This window comes from Phlebotomus papatasi, chromosome 1, assembly GCF_024763615.1.
Source record: "Phlebotomus papatasi isolate M1 chromosome 1, Ppap_2.1, whole genome shotgun sequence".
Lineage (NCBI taxonomy): Eukaryota > Metazoa > Arthropoda > Insecta > Diptera > Psychodidae > Phlebotomus > Phlebotomus papatasi.
In genome coordinates this window covers 88,002,502-88,019,271 of record NC_077222.1, presented here as the reverse complement: position 1 = coordinate 88,019,271, position 16,770 = coordinate 88,002,502, and the positions used below count along the sequence as shown (strand labels likewise).

At 34.3% G+C, this 16,770-nt stretch overlaps 1 protein-coding gene across 4 annotated transcripts in view; it reads left to right on the top strand.

Moving 5' to 3' along the window:
- The first annotated feature begins 303 nt into the window (after nucleotides 1-303).
- Nucleotides 304-16,770, top strand: part of LOC129797959 (voltage-gated potassium channel subunit beta-2-like) — a 41,726-nt gene continuing 25,259 nt past the window's right edge. For 2 of the 4 annotated variants that reach the window (XM_055840856.1, XM_055840852.1), the window contains exon 1: nucleotides 305-544. The gene's annotated coding sequence lies outside the window, so the exon portion shown is untranslated. Of the gene's footprint in view, nucleotides 545-16,770 lie in introns of all 4 variants that reach the window. The other 2 variants (XM_055840854.1, XM_055840853.1) reach the window with 2 other exon arrangements.

Genomic DNA, 16,770 nt, shown 5'->3' with positions numbered 1-16,770 from the left:
ATCAATACTGAGAGTGGTAGCAATTAGTGATCCCCTTACCGCACCGGAAAATTTGGAAGTTTTGTGAGAAAATTTTACTGTTATGTGGCAAAAAGCACCAAGTTGCTGACCCCTTGTTGCCGAAGCGACAACCAACAAAGAGCTAAGTTTGGATGGAAGAGAGATAGAACGATGTGAATGCGAAAAAGCTCGAGGTACACGTGCGCACCAATTTTCCCCACGAAGCCGCCAAAGTTGGGAGCTTTTTGGCGCGTGCGACGAATCGGCTTCCCATCTCAATTCCAACATCAGCACAAGTCTCAGTCGAAACTCCGTTGTCGTTGTTATTGGTTCTGTAGATCAGTTTTTGTGTCGAGTTCGCGCAATCTTGTACCTCCTGACCCCGCCGACGGACCAAAAGGCAGGGTAGGAGCTTCCGCGGAAGGGCCATCGTGTGCTTTTCCCTTCTGTTTTTTTCTTCCGTTTAATTGTCACCCCATTTCGTATTTATTTGTCGGTGTTGTGAACTTGTGTGATAACGTGAGTGTCTTCAGAGTGTGGGAAGGTTGGCTTCATTGTCAGGGAATTCCTTTGCGGAATTTCCTGGAGAAAATTACTCAGCTCCGTGGTGTCTGTCCACTTCCTTTCACTCAAAATATATATCTTTTTTTTTTTGTGGAAACTTTCACGAGGGGGGAAAAGAGGAATTTAGTGAAAATCACAAATTTTCTGGGAATGAATAAAACAGAGGTGGGAAGGTGTAGGAAAAACTGATTAAATTGGTGCGGAAAGGAGATGGAGACGCCTGGTAAAGTAGTTGTGTGTGCTGTATATGTAAATTGCAACCACTTTGAGGCGGATTTCCGCCCAAAAACAAACACTCCCTATCAAGAGAAGTTGATCTCCCAAAACTTTAATTTTCCCAAAGGGGATGGAATGTTCCTTAAGCATCCCCAGGATGTGGAATTTAACACCAGATCCCCAGCTATAAAATTCACCAAGAGAACCATTTCGCCCCGGTTTAGACTGCAAAATGAACTTCTTGCGATTCACTGATCCACTAAATAAACTCCACAATTTCCATTTAAAAACTCCCCAACTTAAATTATGCTGCAGCTTCTCACATTCAACTGGATGCAAGACATTTCATTTCTCTAGCTAAAAACATCACACTGAATTTTCTCCATACTCTCTCAAAGTCGAAAAATGTGCCAAGTTAGATCGATAGCAAAGTTCTATGTCGTGCGGTTACGTAATCTCTCCTCTTCGCTGGTCGTTTGTTTTTTGCACCCTTCTCAACTGCATGTTTCCAACCCCATAATCGTCATTTTCATTTTAACACAAACCACCCCACCGCCCAATCTTCAAAGCGGAAGTTGTGGATGTTTTTCCGCCGATACTATGCCTTTTTGAAGCCATTCAGAAGACTTTTTGTGGCCAGAATTCTTATGTCAGAGTGCCTCTATGATCGAGAATTATTCAACAGAAAATATATGGAAAGCCCCTTTTGCTGGCTGGGTTGAAATATTTCTTAAGCTTTCTCAAACATATTTTACCTTAAAAGCTACTGGGATGGCTTCTTTGGAAATTTATGCAGGGATTTATTAAAGTCCTCAGCAGAAATATATCCTCAACGTCTGCTTTTTGGAGTGGACACAGACGGATGCAATTGAAGTGATGCTTATACGGGCTTCAGACCTAAGGTTTAGCTATATGGCTTAACTACTCTAATTTTTTTTATCAATTACGATTTTTTTGGAAAAATTTACTTAGGATTGGATTATTAAGGATAAATGATCTATTAGGCTCTCAAAAAGTAATAAAATTGCTCGCTATTTAAGATTTTGAGACATTCGGGAACTGGGCTAAACCTCTAGTCTGAAACCGGCCTTAAGGATAGTAAAGTGCTTTATTAATTGAAACTTTGTTATGGAAGAATTTAAATTTATTTTTATGCAGTTAAATCCAATGCGGAATTAAGAAAAAAATTTAAAGCGTTCATAGGAAGATTTAAAAAACTAAAAAAAATCAATTCTTCAATGGATAGATAAATAGAACAATTTAATCATAAAGATGCTTCAGAAATACGAAATAGGGGAGAGCCTGGATGTTTGAGATTATTCTTTGATTATATTTAAATAAATATGAGAAAGCCACTAATAAAGTTTAATACTGAATATACTAAGCGCTATATAGGATTTATAGATGATTTTTATGAGTTTTGGAAGTAAACCAAAACATAAAAAAGTGTCACAAACATGCCGACCCTCCCATAAATTAGGATGTGTATCTTTTACGTCTACCGCCGTCTTAGCGTTAATAGCCAATCCCTATAGTAACAAATCCTGAACAAATCATCATACGAACTAATTTCTCTAAATCAATGGAGCTATCTGTAATGAGTTTATAGTTGCCACTAAAATTAATAGTGTAGAAAATTTGTTTCTCTCATGTGAAGCTTCTAATTTAGCAATTAAATATTTGAGAGGAGTGTTTAATACCTAATAATTATTGACTTGCAATTAAATATTTAATCTCATCATAAAATGTTTCAGTCCTATTGCAGTCTCAGTTTGCTTGAATGTTTCCAAACTCCAGTAAATTAGAAATTGCGATGCGACTACGATATTTTATTGCCATATTAAATATTTAATTAAAGGTAGGGGGAGGTGGTCGGCTTCCGAACATGTCAGCTTTTAAATTTTGCCAAGGTTTTTGGATTTTTTAATAATTTTCCTGAGTGGGGTGGTAGGTGGTTTTAGTAAAAGAACGTGCTAGAAGATGTGTTTTCCGAGGGGGGTCACCAAAGACCAAGTGTTGATATCTTGTACCGTTTAAGCTTCAAGTCGGTAACAATTTGACAAAGCGGATTGAGTAGTATACTGTTTTCCGTTTGGTTGGGCTTTGAAGCTTCGCACACACTCAGCCTTCAAACACTTCATTATTTTTCTCATATTCCTTGTATCTAACTTCATTTTTTCAGGAAATGTGTGACTTGATAGTATAAGCGGTATAAGCGGTATAAGCTATTAATTAATATCGCCATAGAAGTCAAATTCATTAAAGAAATGGGTTCTTTTTTTTGGCTTTCGGGATTTTGGCTTTTTGGGATTGTAACCCATTCGGAATTTTTGAATCTTGGCTTTCCGGGATTTTGTCTTTTCGGAATTTTGGGTTTCGGGATTTTGACTTTTCCGAATTTTGAGTTTTCGGGATTTTGGCTTTTCAAAATTTGGGATTCCGAAATTTTCGCTTTTCGTGATTTTGGATTTTCCAGATTTAAGGTTTTCGGAATTTTGGCCCATTCAGGATTTTAGCTTTTCGGGACTTCGGCTTTCGGGATTTTCGCTTTTTGGGATTTTGGCTTTTCGGGACTATGATCCATTTGGGATTTTAGCTTTTCGGAATTTTGACCCATTCGGAATTTCGACTTATTGGGGATTTTGTCTTTCGGGATTTTGGCGTTCGGGGTTTTGGCCGGCACCGAAAGAAATATGTGAAAAATATGATGTGTTCGAAGCCAGAGTGTGTGCAAAGCCTGAAAATCTTCCCTTAAAAGGACACATAAAAGCAGCATATTTAATATACTTACTATTTTTACTTATAAATTACTATAAATTAAAATACTTTATCTGGTTCTTATCAAAATCAATCTGATTGCAATAGAACCGTTTCAATTTGTTTTTAAGGAAGCAATTTGGATATTTTTATTCATTTTTATTTGCAAACAATTTATTCAATTCATTCATAATTCTTTTAAATTTTATTACTTGACTATGATCCTTCATATCTTTTCGTATTACAGCTCATAATTTTTATGAATTCATCAGAAAGCTTTAAGTGTTTGAACATTGAACAAAAGCATTTTCGAGTGTAAAATTTTATTACAATGCAAATTAAAATAATTTAAATTTTTAATATAAATATTTAATTAATTAATTAATTGATATTTTAAATCTGTGCTCTGAAAATAACTTCTTTATTGCAAACAAACGCAATATTGCAAATAAATTTTATTAATTAAATTTATTATATTAAAATTTTATTGTTTTCAACTTGCGTAAATATGGAAATTTCAAAAATAAAAGAAATGTTATTCTGCGGGAAATTAATATAATTTCTGAACAGTCAATTGAAAATTTTGAATGTTCAGTGGACATCAATTCTAAATATAGCAAAATACTCAGTTATATAAACGGTATATTAAAAAGTAACGATAGATTCTCTCTAAGAAGCGAAATTTATATCAAGACCGATAAGTAATAAATTCGGATCTTCTTTAAGTTTGAATTTTGTTTGAATCAATTTATACTTGATATTTTTGGATTTATTTGTCATCTCTTTGTTTTAAATCACCCATCTTTGTCCATTTCCACCTTAATGTTAAGAACAACCTCCAGGACAAAATGATAGAGATTTTATTAATTCGGTGTACTCGCAGCTGAAGTTTGATTTGCAAAGTGTTTCGGCTATAAAGTAAATAAGCTTTCCAGTTACGCAAATATGCTATTGAAGTTTAAATTATTCAAACAGAATTTCGAATTTTCGTACTGCAAATTCACCGGAGGCTTTAAAAAATTATGTAGAACTTAGAACTATAAACACAGAAAAAAATATTTCCTAAAATTGTTCGTAAAAGTTTGTGAATTCCTACTGGCAAGTTACGAAATGTTTGCAAATTGTATAACCCACAAGAAAATTCGTAAAAGTTTGTACGTTTTTCACAAACAATGTTCGTAAAATGATCACTTGACGAGCATTTTTTTTCTTTTAGAAACATTTGTTCGTAAATATTTGTAAATACATAAAATTGTTCGTATAATTTTGTCATTTATTTAGACAATTTTGCCACACAAACAAAAATATGCGAACAATTGTTTATGAATGAAGAAAAAATGTTCGTCAAGTGAGCATTTTATGAACATTGTTTATGAAAACGTACGAACTTTTACAAAATTTTTAGGGGGTTTTCCAATTTACGAGCATTTCGTAAATTGTAAAGTTCGTTCAAGTTTGCAATTTTTCACAAACATTGTGCGTAACCTCTTCACTTCATGAGAATTTTTTCTGACAAACTTTTTTTTGTGTGTTTACGAACACTTACGAACAAATGTTTGAGAATACAATATTTGTGAAGAAAGTATAAACATTTAAGAACTTTTTAGTATGTTTTACGATTTACAAGCATTTTGTAAGTCCTCAGTAGGGATTCACTAAAAAATACGAACAATTTTACTGATTTTTTTCTTAATTTTCAAAGAACTTAATAACTTATTATGAAGGGGTTTTATAATAGGACAGAAATATTATGATCGTCGTTACTTTGAATGTCTCCTCCAAGAAATGAAAACGGTCAATATAGATGCTCGAGCTGTTAGAAATTCCAAATCTGGCTTCCTAAACGTATCTGAATTGAATTGAATTGAATTTTATTGTCATCTCTGTTTTTTCCCACCCCCCCCCCCATGCGGCCATTGCCGTCTTAGCGTCGATTTCAACCTCCGGGATGAAAACGATGGAAAATCCCTTTATTAGTTGTATATTTCGGGACCGTACATATACACGTAGGTCACTTATATGGAAAGATGGGTATGCTCACAGAGAAAGGTTTGAAAAACCTAGCTAATAAGGCTGTTTGGTTTTCTATCTGACTAAATCTCTATCTAATCTTCGAATGTAATTTCTCTTGCAGAAAATCCAACTGTAAGCACTCGAATTGTATATTTTCTAAAGTAATCTTACTATCCACAAATAGATCTTGAAAAATTCGAAAATCTATTTGAAAAGCCAAAAAAGAGACTTTCTTACTTTTTGATAATTCCGCAAGGTGGCTGAGGTTCATCCTGTTTGAATTTCGAAGTGCTCAAGTGCCAAAATATGTCGGTCTTCACATTATTGTGAGGAAAAAAACAGAACAACGACACTTACTGTTATTGTCCCATTATTTAATTACTCCATAATCACTGAGAAACTCTTTTGCGAGCTTATTAGTGTGATATAAATTTTCCCCACCTTGTTCGAAAATATAGTATGAAAATTCGAAATTGAATTTGAATTCTTCGAATATCAACTACTTTTTGTGCAAATAGAGTTCCAATCACTTTTTATCCAAGACACTATTAGAGAATCAAAATCTACTTGTGCTTACATTCAATATGAGTTTTCCAGAATTACTTTAGGAGAATTTCAGTTCACTTGCTACTATCTGTATTCGGATATCATTAAACAGAATCTAAGATGTTTCCTTTTCCACTCTCTGCACAAATGGCCTTAATGGCCCTAGAAAAATAACACAAAAAACACTGCAACCGGTCAATTTATCAATTTCCATGTATTTGGAAAATTATGGTAATAATTCCTCAAGAACACCATGAATATTTCATTGGACGACTCTGCCTCGGCTTTTATGTGAAACATCGGGGGCAAATTTGTTAAGTGATTTTTCGACAAATATGTAAACTAATTCGTAAATGTGAACCCATTAAAAATTCATGGATCCCTCCTTGGGTGTTGTTGGAGGTTGTCTGTAAGGACTATATATAGCATGGGAACTTTAGGGCAAGAAAATATAGGTGAGAGGTGTGATAAAATAGCAGAAATATTTCCTTTTGAAATCATTGGGCCTTTTTTTCTTTCAACAATTGATTATTGATTATCAATTATGTTCACCAGAGGCAGTAGAGAAATAATCTGCAATAATTCTTAGGACTAATAGTGACTTCTAATGTTTTTCTCTATTATCCATGAGAACATTTTATACACCGCCCCATCATTATTAAACTTTTAATGACAACTTTTCTGTTACCCACAAAAGTGACTGCGCTATTTTATCCCCTTATTTTATTATCTGCCATCATCAAAAATATCCTGACGATTTTATGTCATCAGGTTTTTGTGGTTTTTTTTGTGGGTGAATGGAGCGTTTTGTGACCATGAAGAAAAATCCATAAGGTTTCGCTTCAGTGCCCTCATTCATGGCTCTTCAACTTTTACTGGGTGATTAAAAATAGTTGTCACACAGATATTATAACCAAAAATTATAAATATATCACTTCCATGTGTCCTCTTGGGAGATACGGAGATGTTTCTCGCACCATCTGCAACATGATGAACAGCCGAAGAGGGACACTTGAGAAATGACCTCAATAAATTCCTCCGGCTTTTTTATGCCCACCGTCCCTGACTTTTCGTGACACCATGATGATTTTTCTATGCAAAACGTTCAGGGGGTGTAGAACTTGCAAATTTTCTGTCATGAATACCAACCAACGATTATTTCAGTTTAGGAAAATTATTATTAGCTTTTCGAGGAATATTTTAACCATTTTAATGGATATGGAAAACGTGCAAAACTGAAACAGAAATAAACTGAAATATTATTTCTGCAAATGAAAGCTAACTCATTTAACTTTATGCTCTTTCTTGGGTTTTTGGAAACTAGTTTATAGTATTATATAAGCATAATCAAATAATGTATTTGTGACAAAATTATGATATGATATCAAAACTTTGGCATTTTTGTGGTTTTCCTTACCACAGGATACTTTCCTATTGCAATGCAATAGAATTGTAAGTTGAGTTTTTTTTTATCAAACTGAATTTCTGTCAAAGCGAATTTCAACTGGGGACTTATGAAATGCTCGTAAAGCGTAATTCACTAAATAGTTCGTAAAAGTTTGTACTTTACACAAAATTCGTAAAATGATCACATGGCGAGCATTTTTTTTTAACTTTTACAAACATTTGGTCATATATTTTTGTTTGTCTGACGAAACTTTATGAACAAATGACAAAAATTTACAAACATTTTCTGTGTATTTACAAACATTTACGAACAAATGTTTGAAAAAGAACAAAAAATGCTTGTCAGGTGATTTTGTTTCGAACAATGTTTGTGAAAAAAGTACACAATTTTTCGAACTTCTTTGTAGGTTCTACACTTTATGAGCATTTCGTGAGTCGCAAGTAGAAATTTTCAAACGTTTACGAACTGTTTTATGAAATATTTTTTCGCAGTACTAAATTTTAAACTAAAATTGTGACTAAATGGAAAATGGGTAAGTCCATTTCAAGTTACACCACAAGATCTATATTAATGGATAAGAATTAATAGGTATCAATTTTTGTCCCTGAGTCAAGGCTTTAAAAAAAAGGGGGCGTAGTTCTAGAAGAGCATAAAACAAACAGCACGGATTAAAATGACTCGACGCAACCGAATCAAAACTAAACTTCAATTTACAACTTTAATTAATTTCTTAAGATTTGATATTTATAAATCACTCTTTTAAGACGAGGCTAATCTACAGAAATGTTCTTTTTGTAGAGAACCTAGAGAACCGACGCGACGTTGATTTTAATACGCAAAGGGATAATTCGGTAATAATTGGATGGGAGGAAGTTAAGTCCAGAATAAGGACCTCAGTGGATCAATGGATGTAGTGGTGTTTTTATGACTGTAAGGTCTCGGGTTCGAGCCTAGAAATCTGTAGATTTTTCAGCTTCCTAGTCTCGAATTTTTCTAGTGAATGAGTGGAAAAGTTGTGCCAATGAATTGACAATGAACCGCTACTAAAAAGAGAGGTTGGTTCAAATGCAAATATACATTCTCTGCCCAGATCAACAATTGAAGCTGGACACTTTTATAGCTACTCCGTTACAGGTTTAGTAGAAAGGTGAGAAAGAACCCTTTGAAACCAAACTAACGTCAAATGAAAATTGTATGTTAGTGGTAAAAATACTATCTGGACAAAATTATTTGAACGTTTATTCAGTTTCTAACGATTCTTGCTTGAAATGAAAGGACATTATTCGCATGTCCATTAATAAGTCATTTTTTTTGTATATTCAATTCAATTTATTTTCATCTTATTTCGTTTTTTTACCCCCCTACACATGCGTTCACCGCCGTCTTAGCGTTGATTCCATCCTCCAGGACTAAACGATAGAAATTTCCCTTCGCAGGCTGTATGTTATTTGTTACATTTGCTTTGGGAACAGGCCAGACAGAATTGAGAGAAGAAGAAAGAACACTTCCGAACCAAAGTCTGTTTGCAAAAGTGGGTGTTTTTTTATATTTAAAAAATTACAAAAAATGCAATGTCCAAGAACTACTAGCTAGTCAAACTATTAATTTTATTAATTTTACGTTAAAAATATAAAATTTAATTATATATTTTAAAGTTTGCTGGTATTCGTAATTTAGATAATATATTACAAAAATAATTTCACATTAATTATCGTTTATCAGTTCTCAACCTACTTAATCATAATTAAGTTTTGATAAAAACGATTTATAGGTTCATCTCCGGTTTAATACCAGTTCGATTCGAATCCATTGGAACCGATTTATACTTGGCAGAAATTCCAATACCTTTCTAAGAAGTTCTAATATGACCCCACTAGGGAGAAAAATACGGTCTCTAACGCCCTTTTGATCTTTGGCCTTGAAAATCCGTTATTATTATTAGGAATGATTCAACGGTATTTTCGTAAATGGACGAAATGTCAGCTTAGGAAAACCCTAAGTCAGACCTGGGACTGCAACAATCGCAAGTCACGTTATCGAGCAATCCTAGAAAAACATGGTTTGGAAGGAGAAGGCTCGGAGAAAATTGAATATCATTTTAATGATCCTTGGGTCAACTTATGTTCCTTTTTTATCAAATTAAATTAAATCACAGATATAACGTCACTCCAAACATTATACCTGCCCCTTGACTTTCTCTGTTTTAATTTAAATACATCAGTATTAAATAATAAAAGCAAAGTAGCAAATTGAGATCCATACAATGCTTTGTACCTAACAATAACCATATTTTATAGTAGATGTTTTAATTAAAGTAATTTATAAAAATAAAATCCTCGCAAATTAATGAAATTCCAATTTTCGTGCTTATTCGTGCTCGCAAAATTAAATAATTTTAATCTCAATTTCAGATTATAAAATTCAAATAACGAAATTTAATAATGCATTCGTGATTTAACTATTAACCATTATCGTATTCCCATAAGGCATTATTTTGTGGTGCTTCCTGTCTGAAATTAGTCAGAAATTGTTCATATTCATGGATGCCATTTCAAAATGATTTCGAAAATTGGTACTTTATATAATACGATCGTATACATTGTTATTTAAAAGTGGTAAAATGAAATTTTGGACAAATAAAATATGAAATTCGAATATTTCATTCTTTTCAAAATTATTTTTCAAAGTAAAAATTCTATTTTAGCAACCGAATTTAACAGAAAATAGCTGAAAGCATTTATTATTATTGATCTATACGAAAATCAATACAATGGTCTTTACTAAGTTAGTTAATATTTATTTTAATATTGTAGCACGAATGCTACACGCCCCATACCAGAATATTCTGGGGTACCTTTCATCGCTAGCCTCCCGGAATTGAGCCCCATTGCCCATTCCAAGACAGCCACGAACCTGTCGTCCTCCTTGCTTCACTAGGGACTGAAGAGCCGAATCGATTGTCCTTCGGAATATCTCGATTAGCACTCACAACCCCATCTAGCGTAACTATAGCGATATCGTAACTTGAGGTTACCGCCGTTATAACACCCCTCAGAGTTACCACCCCAGCTGAACAGTGATTGACATAGAAGAGTCTTCGTCAGGACGGGCTTTCTCCCTCTAACTCCTCTAAGCTCAAGAGTGCCGCTACAATATATTCAAGTAGTATAATATTTATGGGTTTAATTGATGAAAGTGTATTTTAAACCAAAGAAAAAAAATCATGAAAACTGATTTAAATGCAAATGAAATAGCCAGGGGTACAGATGGGTGGAAAAGATAATAAAATGAACACAGAATCATAAATTAGCAAGTATTTAACCCCTCGGAAATCACAAATGAACTCAATGGGGAATCATATCCCCGGTGTTTTACGTACAACATCAACCAAATGGCTCTTCTAGTATTTTTAATATCCGTCCTGTAATGCCATATACCTTATCATGTTGAATTATCACGTTCTGTGGTATTTCACCACCCACCTAAAACTTTTGCCCTTATCTGTGGCTTCCGGTGTGTCCAATTGATGGCGGAAAGGGTGGCTATGTGAGCTGTGGCCACTATTAGCTAATTTGTGTGCGGTTTTCTGCCCATCGTGAAAATCACAGCTCGATTTCATTTGGGCGTTAACTCAAAGAGACAGGAAAAAGGTTTGGGAGTTGGTGTCGATAAAACTTAACTTACAAGATAAACGACTGAGATAACAGTATATATACAGGAAATATTGTTCATATTTGCCTTGTTCGGAAAAGGAGAACCCCCTGTGGATGAGAATTCGTGGGAAAAGTGTATTATGTACTAAAGTGGGGCAATCAAAGTGCTAATAAATCAGCGCTATGCAGAGTAGAAGAAATGGGTTGAGGTGTTGGAAATAAAAGAACAACAAAATATTCTGCAGACAGTGAATAATGATAGGAGGGACGCTATATCGTGCTGAAAATTTAATCAAGTCAGATAATTTTTCATTTTTTGTTGCCATATTGTCCCTCTATACAGTGGAGAATAAAGTTAAGCAAGATTGCAATATTCCAGTCGATTGGAACTTCTTCTACAGTATCTCATCAGAGAAGTTTTTACCCTCGAAGGCATGTGACAGAGCTGGGATGTCTCTCTTGTCTAAGGGATTTTTCCCAGCTTTCTACTAAAGTTCTCATTAGGAATGAATTTATCGAGGGTCTGCTTAATCCTTGTATTGGAAAAAGCTTTCTGGCTTCCCCAGGGTGTCGCCTTGAACACACAACTCTCATCAAATATTTAAATTAGTGCACTCAGAGAAAAGCTATTTAGAACTCAAAGGATTCATTAAGTTTGCAATCCCATTTTGAAGTCAAATTAAATTTATGCAAATACTATTTCAAATTTGCAGTTTCATTTAATTTCATCAGAGCATGAGTGAACCTATAGTTTATTTCTCAATAAATTAAATTCATTAGATTTCGTATAGTTAAAAAGAAATTTAATATCAGAAAGTAAGCAGTATAACAAAAATCAATAAAATGTTCCTTTGACAAAATTGTAAATAATTTCCGCTAAATATTTTTACTGGTAGACGTAGACAGTATAAAATTCCAATATCCTAACTTTCACAGGAGTAATTAGGGGATGGTCTATCTTCAGGGCAGTTGATGATAAGTCACAAACATGATTTAGATAAGATATCTCCTCTAGCAAAAATCGTTGGGACATGGTGCATTTCCTAAATCTTTTAGGTCCAAGAAGTGATTCTCATGAGTAACAAAGTTATACAAGAGGATCTGCTTATCGAATCATAAGAAGCCCTAAGGCGGTTTGATTGCCCAAATAATCTCATGACAGACGAATTCATTCTAAACCGTAAAATCGTTCACAGGGACAAGGGATTTTGGGCAAGAGCATGAGTGAAATCGTAATCTATCATCGTTTGGACCAAACGTTAGCATTCGACAGATTAAGTAACGGATAGTTATACTACGCATAGTTATACTACGATAGGGGGATCTCAGTGGCGCAATAGGTAAGACCGTTGGTCTTGGGCGGATGAGATCTCTGACTCGACTCTCAGAGCTGTGAGTTCGAGTCCCGCTCGGTGCAATACAACTGAATGTTCAGAAAAATACATTTTCACACGGAATAAAAAGTAATAACAATGCACCGCCTCTGCCCAACAACTCCGGACTTAGCAGATTCTTCCAACACAGGATCAAGAACAATATAACATAATTACACTGTAACAATATAGTAAGGTGGGGTAACTGGATAGTTTTTCGAAGAGTGCTACTTAAACGCTTGTTTTTGGACTGATGATATTCTTTTTTACTTCTTCTAAATCCATAGAATTATTCACTGTTTCATTCAGAAATATTAATATAAAAAAAATTATCAAAAATATTAAAGAAAATTTATAAAATAATGATAATACTGAAATAAGTCAGCATGCACTAACTAGGTCGCCTTTTCGTTAATTCACTTTTAATTAAACCTTTGGATTTAAAATACTTTTTTCACAAGGAAAAAACAATAAATGTTTTCAATCAACCAGCTGTCATTAGGGAAAATATCACTGCTAGAAAAATTTTAGTGAAGAACCTAGCTGGCACAAGATTGAAATAAGTCGATTACACTCACTTATTTAATGGATAAAAATATTATTTTTGTTTTTTCTCAAACTTGAATAGTTATTATGTTACTGTAGTGACTATATTACGGAAATAAAAATAAAAATATTATTTTAAGTAGATTAGTCATAAACGATCCAGATAGCGAAGCGCCCGGATTAGCACACTTGACTATATATTCTTTTTTTTTAATCTGCAGTATTTATTTATTTATTTATTTAAATAAAAATCTGCCTTTGAAACTGTGTGTTTCTTAGAGGCAACATTACAGGCAGGAAATTTTTTGCGTCCACCGCCGTCTTAGCGTTGGTGACCAACCTACTCCAGGGCCAAACGGTGGAAATGCTCCTTCTCAGGTTGTATAAGCCAGGGGGTGGATTATGTAAGTAAGTGAAGCCGGTGAATGATTCACTTGACAGCTCGAGTGAACGTTTCACTAGTGAATCGCCAAAATACGATTATGAAAGCGGTGAACGATTCACTTCACACCGTTTTTTGAGGTTAGGTTTTTCACCATCATTTGCGGGAGTGAAACTGGAGGTGAATGCAATTTTTAGGACGAGAAATGCATTGCATAATCGGAAGTAAGGCTTTTTCACATAACTAGTTTATAATACGATACGAAATCATCGAGTTTATAAAGCATTTGATGTAAAAAATTGCCGAAATATAATTTACCAACCAAACACTATTTTCGCGGCACGTACAAAGTATTCACCTCCAGACAAATCGAAATGATTGACAAAATGTCTCAAACACATTAACAGCCACTGCTCACGCATTTGTACACACTTTATATTATTTTAACACCAATTTCACTCCACTTTTGCTAAAACTTCATCAAAAACTGAGAAAATTGGTGAAAAACTATACGGCCACTGAACAAAAACAATGAGCTTTGACGTCTGGAAATTCACTCTAGCAGTTTTTCACCACATCTGATTCACTCACTCATTCATAAACACTTTTCTAGCAGTTGTGAACACGAGCGGTGAATCGTTCACTTGTGAACGTTTCACCAGTGAACGTTCACGATTTTTACATAATCCACCCCCAGGGAAGAGACAGTACAGTTTAACATTTTTTGCGTCCACCGCCGTCTTAGCGTTGATGACCAACCTACTCCAGAGCCAAATGGTGGAAATGCTCCTTCTCAGGTTGTATAAGCCAGGGAAGGGACAGTACAGTTTAACAGAAGTGAAGAGAATTCCGATACGATTAATAATAACTAAGATATGAACGATAAATATATGAATAGTTGTTGGGCATTATGGTACTTCTTGGTGGTAACAGTGATCCTTTAAATTAAAAAAAAAAACAATAAAATTGGTTTCTATTTTGAATTTCTAGACCATCGGGAACTGGGCTAAACTTTAGGTCTAAAGCCGGCCTTAGCGATTAAGCAGCAGAAATTTGTAAAAGAAAATTCATTTTTTCGTTATCATTTTACTTATTAAGTTTTTTTGTATCGCACCTGACAAAGCACGATTTATCGCTTAGGGCTATATTTGCAAAATTTTACTGAATTAGTTTCTCCATGTAAAATTCCATAAAATCCCCTTTCTATTTCACGTTTAAAAGGTGTTGCAGTCTAAATTTTTAACACAAATTTTAAAAAAGTTGTTGTTTTAGTATTTGTTAAATTATAGAGATTATCTCAATCGATATTTTGGCGAAGGGAAAATAAAGAACTTTAAGTACAGCTTACAAAATATCCTGGTGTGAATTACAATATACAAATACGTCGGCAACAAATTTACTGCTGCAAAGTATCTTTACCATGGTGCTGCTAACCCAAAATCGAAGGATTTATTTGTATGGTACTTTCTCTCAAGAGTTCACAGTGATAAAATATCAAAAATATATTCAGAAAATTCTCACGCTTCGCACTAAAATATAAATAGAAGAGTTATTTTGTCAATTTGTAAATCATTTTTCGGATGGCATTAAACTCTGAAAATACGCTGATACGCCCAAAAATAGAACGTGTGCGACAGATAATTCAAAATTCAAATCAAATCTCAACATTTCCTCGGGCTATAAATCCCTCATTTTGGACGATTTGTTTGTTTATTAATCCCGAGGGTTCTGGGCGGAATTCATGCAAACCTACAACATATAAATCAATTAATTTTTTTTCAGCGCAATTAAGCAAGGCACCTCAAGAAGTTGAGGGAATCTTTTTTTTTCTATTTATCTCCCACGTCTCACAATATTGATTTATCTGATTACGACGGATTAGGCAGCAATTGAGGACGTTTATCTATTTAATGAAAGCTCCCACAATCTCGAGCTTTACAGATAATCACAAGAAGTGTTTTGATAGCGTGGTAAACACCTTGAAGTAGGTTGGGAAATTTCGTCGAAGATAAAAGGTGTTTTTAATTGCTTTCACAGCACAAATGAGCTGGTGTTTGGTAGAATGGATGCAGTCTGATAATCTGAATTTGTTTGTTGACGCCTCAAAAGTTTGTGCTAGAGATGCACGACAAATATCGATTTCCGCAACTTGCAGTCATCGTTGCAGTGAAATACATTTATTCATGGACTTGTGCTGGTGTTTCCCAGGGGGTGGTGGGTGATACGGGTGTTTGTAGTGCAAGCCCCATTGGGATATGGCTACACGAGAGGCAACTCATTTAAGTGTCGTTTGGACAAAGTTCCATCTGCAGAAATTTCATACAAAATTTAAACAAAATACTACCAGGGAGATTTTCAAGTTATCGAGTTTATTATAGCTCCCATATTTTCAGTTTAGAATTTTCTCTTGTACTTTTATGGTACAGTATCTAGGATACTTCTCCCATTTTATGACTTGGTCTAATTTTAAAAATTCTCAAGTAACGAATTTTCAAAGTGCATGACTGTTCGGGTTTTAAGAAACAGCGCTTGGACGTTGCTTTCATAGAATATATAGCTTTAGATAACCCCCTGAAAAATTGGCCTTTTTATATGGAGCTATTTGAAGCCAATTCCTAAATTGATCTCGGACTCAGCTCACAGTGCTCCGAGGAAATATTTATTTAAAGAAAAATTTAGTATATTTTTATCCCTCCATACGGAAGGTATCTTATAATACGGAAAAACTTCTCACTTTTTGAATATTTAGCATAACGGTAGCGAATGCAAAAAATTCCCATATAAATTTAAATCAAAGTATGAGAAAGTGGCTTCAAATTTCAGGCAACTTGCCAGGGGGTTGAGCTTTAGAGAACGTTTTTTTTTTCAACTAATTCCGACAAGTGTGAATTAATTTGAAAGGTATTGAAATTTTCCTTAAGGGAGACTGGATCAGTAGTGAACATGGGGAGGTGTTAAACTCTGGAGTTTTTTTTTTAAATTAGATATTACGCTTCAGAGGACGAGATCTATATGAATTCATAGGGATTCTTGTCCACTGAAGAAATGGTCGACTTAAGATTAAGTAAGGGGCAAAAATTCGTGTTTACAACTGCCCCATGTCTAATACTACCCCAGTTTTTAAGCTGACTTCATTTTATTATGAACCAGTAAGGTAAAGTACACTCACTCAACCAGGTTCCTCGATTTGACCGGTGGTGGGTCAATTTCGTCATTTGTATGAATTTGTCACTAGTTCGTATTATTTATGGAATAATTGACCTTATTAATGTTAGATCATATGTAAAATATTATAGCACATACAAATAAATT